The 5,807-nt window shown below is 38.4% G+C and overlaps 1 long non-coding RNA gene across 1 annotated transcript; it reads right to left on the bottom strand.

Moving 5' to 3' along the window:
* Nucleotides 1–453: 453 nt before the first annotated feature.
* Nucleotides 454–4,260, bottom strand: LOC113886871. The gene is made up of 2 exons (XR_003509573.1): nucleotides 4,174–4,260; nucleotides 454–650 (listed from the first exon to the last, which is right to left on the bottom strand). It is a non-coding gene; the product is annotated as an uncharacterized LOC113886871 (long non-coding RNA).
* Nucleotides 4,261–5,807: the final 1,547 nt, after the last annotated feature.

Genomic DNA, 5,807 nt, shown 5'->3' with positions numbered 1-5,807 from the left:
CAAAAAATAGTCATTCTACCTATCAAAGAAATGCAGGAGACTGGCTACATATACAATTAAAATTACTTTAGCAAGAGCTGATCCATGTGGAATCACTGCTTAAAATGAAAAGGAAAGAAAGAAATTGTTATGATAACTGTGTTTTAACTTTATGTATCAATGACATATTTGTCAATCATATTGGTTTCCCATAGAGGAATAGAAAAGAAAATCAGATATGTCTAAAGAAATCAGAAATGTCATTTTAAGCAAATAAAAAAACCCCTGAGAATAGATTGCACAGTCTGTGAAAACAAGTACAAATTAAATACCTACTGAGTGCCTGGCTCCCTTATTTCACCTGCCTCCTGTGCTTAGTCAAAGAACCTCTCTCCTGTATTGTGAAGAATCTGAATTTCTGGCTCAGTATGACACTTGCAATCTATTTGGTTGAAAGAAGAGTAGCCATACTTTGCTAATTAAATGATGCATTTATTGTTTTGATTTGTGTGGTACCATCTCAGAGGGATTTGATTAGAGGGCTATTTGTGAATTTTATAAGGCCATATTCCTTATATCCCATTTGATGTATCGTTTAGGTATAGCATAGGCTACATCAGAATCTTTCCAGATTTTTCTCTGTAGAACAACAGTCTCATTTCTCATCATGGCTGGAATTAAAAAGAAAAAGAAATTATTGTTGGTATAAACTGAATAAAAGAACAACAAGTGATATCACCATATTACTCATTCATTTCTTAAATCTGACAACCTGAATTTACTGTCCCTTTATCCTTCCTCACTATCTGTCCCTTCACTGGTGCAGGATAGGGTGGCTTAGCCAACCAGAGCTGAAAAATGCCTCAAGGTTCATGTCACCAATAGAAAGGGAAAGTGGCCTGGTAAAAATAGCACAGACTGTGAAAAGCAAGTATAGTAAAATGTTTAATTTTAATACCTAGATGATGGGTGTGTTCAATATGTGATTCTTCCAATTTTTCTGTACATGTGAAATTTTTCATGATAAAATGTTAGTAACAAAAGAAAAGTGGCTTAGGTAAGATTAGGCCTGAGAATTGACCACAAAATGATAATGTGGAGGTAATCAGAGACGTCAGCAAGAGAAGTTTTTGGTGGAGTGGTGAGGATGCAAACCTGGTTGGCATGGATTTGAGAGACAGAGGAGAAAAAGAACTAGAGACAGTGAGTTTGAGCCACTCTTTTGAGGAGCTTTACTGTAAAGGGACAGCAAATTCACTGTAAATAGAGTAGCAGCGGGAGGGGACTGAGGGAAGGAGATGATGAGAGAAATGACATGTGCTTGTATGCAAATGGGAATGTCCTCCTCAAGGACAGGAGGGTGTCCTTGAGTTGGTGATGGGTAGAATCTTGTGCACAGGTGGAGGGGTTGGCCTTAACGTGGTAGCAACGGGCAGGAGTGCAGAGATGACTACAGATGCAGGTAGAAGGGGGAAGTAGCGCTGGGAGCTGGTGGAATTTCTCTTTTGACCTTTGGTATTTTCTTAGTGAAAGAAGAAACGAGATCATCACCTGGGTGTGAGGCTGTGGAAAATGTTAGGGATTTGAGGGGGCAGGAAAATATATTAGACTGTATTCTAGGAGAATGGGAGAGTAAATGGACTAGGGAAATGGAATAGTGTATGTTTTAGGAAACAAGTCCTGGAAATTGAGTTTCTGGGTCAAAAATTACATGCGCATTCTTTTCTCTTGATAGATATTGACAACGTACTACTATAAAAGTTAAACCCATTTGTACACCTACAACTGATATATGAGCTTATCTGTTCACCTGTTTCTTTGGCAACACAGTATGTTATCAAACATTTTGGTTGATAGTTGAAAACCAATATTTTAGTGTACTTTTATTTATATATCTCTTCTTATGCCTGAAGTAGGCATCTTTTCATATGATTAAAAGGTGAGAGGATTTTTCCAGGAAACTACCTCTCAATCTTTAGAGGTAAACAATTCTCTTTCATCTCTATGACTAAACTTATACTGAGCCCCAGAGCCCCAGACCACAGAAGGTTAGGGGCAGGAAAGATTTTAAAAGAGGTCTGGAGTTTTGTCCAAGCTCACAAGAAACAAGTGAGGGTTAGAAGAAGGACCATAAGCCAGGATTTCCAGTGTCCTGGTCAGGACTCAAGTTCTGTGGTCTTGGAGAAGACAAGTGATGAAGCATTCATACATGAGCTTTTGGAGGATGAATCAGTCCATGTGTTTGTGATGGATGAGGATGGCTGAGGAGCAGTGGTCTGCTCATAGCTGGCATTTAGCAAACATTCAGAAGGGAAAGAAGGGAGAGCTTTGCAGAACACAGCAGTGGCCTTCTGGCTCATTCAGTCAGTTCAGTTCAGTCGCTCAGTCGTGTCCGACTCTTTGCGACCCCATGAATCGCAGCACGCCAGGCCTCCCTGTCCATCACCAATTCCCAGAGTTCACTCAAACTCATGTCCATTGAGTCAGTGATACCATCCAGCCATCTCATCCTCTGTTGTCCCCTTCTCCTCCTGCCCCCAATCCCTCCCAGCATCAGAGTCTTTTCCAATGAGTCAACTCAAGTGGTCTAATAGGTTCCAGGAGAGAAAGCCAAGACTGAAGGAAAAACTTGCAGAAGTGCACAGGACTGCAGTGTCTGACTATGTAATCTATGTGTTGCACAGAGGACCCTGGTGGGTGAGAGCCGGCAGGAAGGCCGGAAGATCAGCCTCGGATTCCATTTGCTGTGTCATGAGCCCACAGGCTATGCAAACCCAGAGAGGATTTGCATTTCTCCTATGTCCAGCCAGAGGGAGCTTTACCAATTTGTTACCCCAGAGAGACTTCATTTCCACATCCGTCTGTCCTGAGGGGGTGCCTTTCTCTAATTTGAATAAAAAGGCTGTGCAGCAAAAGGTCCCTGACAATGGCTGTGGGCCCTCACACACCTTCCCAGGCCCTCAAGTTCCAAGAATTGTGTGGAAAGACTGGAGTCAGGGCTAGCAGTTACACAGCTGTGGAAGGAGTTAAGAGGGAGGGGACTGAGTAGAGATAGGTTTAGGGAGATAAGGACATAACTTGGAATTATACAAGAAGCTGAAAATGTGCTTTTTCCATAGCCAAAATGCTGAATGTTAATAAAATTAATGTAATGTACTCCATATCCAGCATAATAATTTACTGTATTTACAAAATTATCAGAAACTATTCACATTGAATGTGTGCTGTCATTAACATGGAACATTAATAATAGACTCCATTTTGATATAGAGATTACCATGGATCCTGCCTAAGGATAATATGCAAATTGTGAAGTATTCCATATTTTTAATCTCATAATAGCCTATAATGGAATATAATCTGCAAAAAAACTGAATTACTATACTGTATACTTGAAACTAACACAATATTTTAAATCAGCTATACTTTAAAGAAAAAAAAAGAAGATTCCATTTGGTTTCTCATCTGCCTTGCTGTAGTACAGGTTAGGAAGCCTCTTCATCAGAAGATAAGAAAGTCAGTGCCAGGGAGGAACTAAGACTAACATAAATGATATTATATATTTATATATAATATATTATAAATTATTCTGCTATACAGCTATTCGTCACTTTGTAAGAAATTGAATCATTTTTGCATACATGTTGCATTATATGCAACATATGTCTCCAACAAATATTCATTTTCTTACTATAGCTTTTCAGGTGTTGGCTCCTCATTTGAGATAAACAGAATTCCCACTAGCATTTGAACAATAAAACCCAAAGTAAAACCAGAGACTTTAAAGAAACTTGCTTTAAAGAAACTAGCTTTAAAGAAAGCTGTATCCTTGTAAATTATGTGTCTGGACTAATACCCTTTATCACCAAAACAAGTGCCTCAAATTACAATTAAAGTCATACAGCCATGTTCATATGATCTGCTTAAGGAGGAGGATTTTGTGTGTGCCAAGCAAAAATAGTCAAAGAAAATAAAGCAACAATCCTTAAAGAGAATATTCATCTTAAAGACATAGAAGATTATAGTACTTAATTTATGAGCAAATGATTATCTAATTTATTGTATTTTATAGACAGTGCTGATAGCCAATACACAGGCAAAGACAGAATCATATAGTATGTGAAAGAAGCCTAGTCCATATTTTCTTTTGAAATAACTGTAATCTCACCGAATGTGAATATTGTACTGAGTTACCTGAGTACTTTGATGGAAATCCGCTCTGTTGATGACCGCTATTGTTTTCATTTGGTTTGGCCAATGACTGATCCAATTTTATGGGTGCTGCAAAATATTTGAGACGGTTAACTGTCTTGAAAACCTCTAACAGTGAAAAATAATTACCCTTGTATACAATTTTACATCCCCTGTGGCTAATGTAACTTTTTAAGCCTACCAGTTGTTCAGTTAACTTTTACTCACCTGAATAAATCATGTTCAAATGAAGTGGACTTTCCATTAAAAATACAAAAATGAAAAGAAGAAAGAACATTGCAACTTTGTTCATTATCTAAATATTTTAACTCTTTCGTTATATGAAGAAAAGGGAGAGTTAAGTCTAATTCTCTGTCTTTTCTCTGGCCTTTGAACCAAGATCCTCTGCTGGCTTGACAACTCTGAAGAGAAGCCAGTAATATGAAGTCACTCAAATCATCATAATGGTATTACTCCACAGAATCAAGCCAGCCAATGGGGTGACTAAGAGAATGAAGGGGCGGGCCTAGAGGGCTGCTTAGAATGTAGTCCTGAGTGTGTAGGCATAGGGGTGAATTAAGACTAGATCTCTGCCCTCAGGGAGATTGTAGTTTAGTAACAGAAGGCAGACAAGATATTTATGACAATTCAGGATGACACTAATCACACAAATAAAATAGAGGAGACAGTAGAATATAAACAGGAGGGATTTGGTTATCAAAATGCCTGGACCCCAATCCTGTTCTTTTACTAGTTGTTGATGTAGAGCAAACTACTTGATCTCTGAAGCTGTTTCCTTATCTGAAAAATGGGGGTAAAAATAACACCTCTTTCACAGAGTTATTGTGATGGTTAAATAAAATAATCAGTGTAAAGTTTACGGTAGTGTCTGACACCACAGATTTACATCCGTAGTAAACCAACAGCTCAGTATACCTCTAACCTTTGGGATACTATTCAGAGACCCAAACCCAAGTGGCTGCCTCCCAGAGTTTCCTTTATGGAGACAAATTGGATAATTGCAAAGCCCATCTAGTAGTTACCTAATATCCCTAAGCAGTTGATTATGGCAGGTTTTTGCTTTATTCCTGTAAGACCCCATTCTTGTCTTTCTCCCATCATTCTGTGATTGCAAATGATCTTGTGGGGCATTGGCCCCACTCTGTCTCTCTTCTGAGTTCTCTGGATTTCATCTCTGACTCAGTCCCTCCATATTGGTTTGTCTTTGGACCCTGATGTTTGCACTCTTTTGTTTTAGTTCTGGACAGTCATTCTGTCTATGGCACTGAAGCTTTAATCAGTGTTTAAGTCAAGATTCTACTAGAGAAGCAGAACCAGTAGGAGATATATATAGCACATATATCATATACACACAAGTATCTTATATGTTATATCTGTGTGTGTATATATATATATATATATATATGAGATATCACATATACATATATATCTCCTATGATATCTTTATCTATCTATCTCTATCTACCCATTCTTCTATTTATCAAGGAATTGGCTTATACAGTTTTGGAAGCCAAGTTTGGGCATGCTGACAGGCTAGAAAATCTTGGGCAGGAGCTGATACTGCAATCCATAGGCAGATTTCCTTCTTCAGAAAAATCTCAGTTGTGCTCTTAAGG

The sequence above is a fragment of the Bos indicus x Bos taurus genome, chromosome X (genome assembly GCF_003369695.1).
Source record: "Bos indicus x Bos taurus breed Angus x Brahman F1 hybrid chromosome X, Bos_hybrid_MaternalHap_v2.0, whole genome shotgun sequence".
Classification (NCBI taxonomy): Eukaryota; Metazoa; Chordata; class Mammalia; order Artiodactyla; family Bovidae; genus Bos; species Bos indicus x Bos taurus.
Note: the sequence above shows the minus strand (reverse complement) of the source record. Positions and strands in the feature narration are given on the sequence as shown.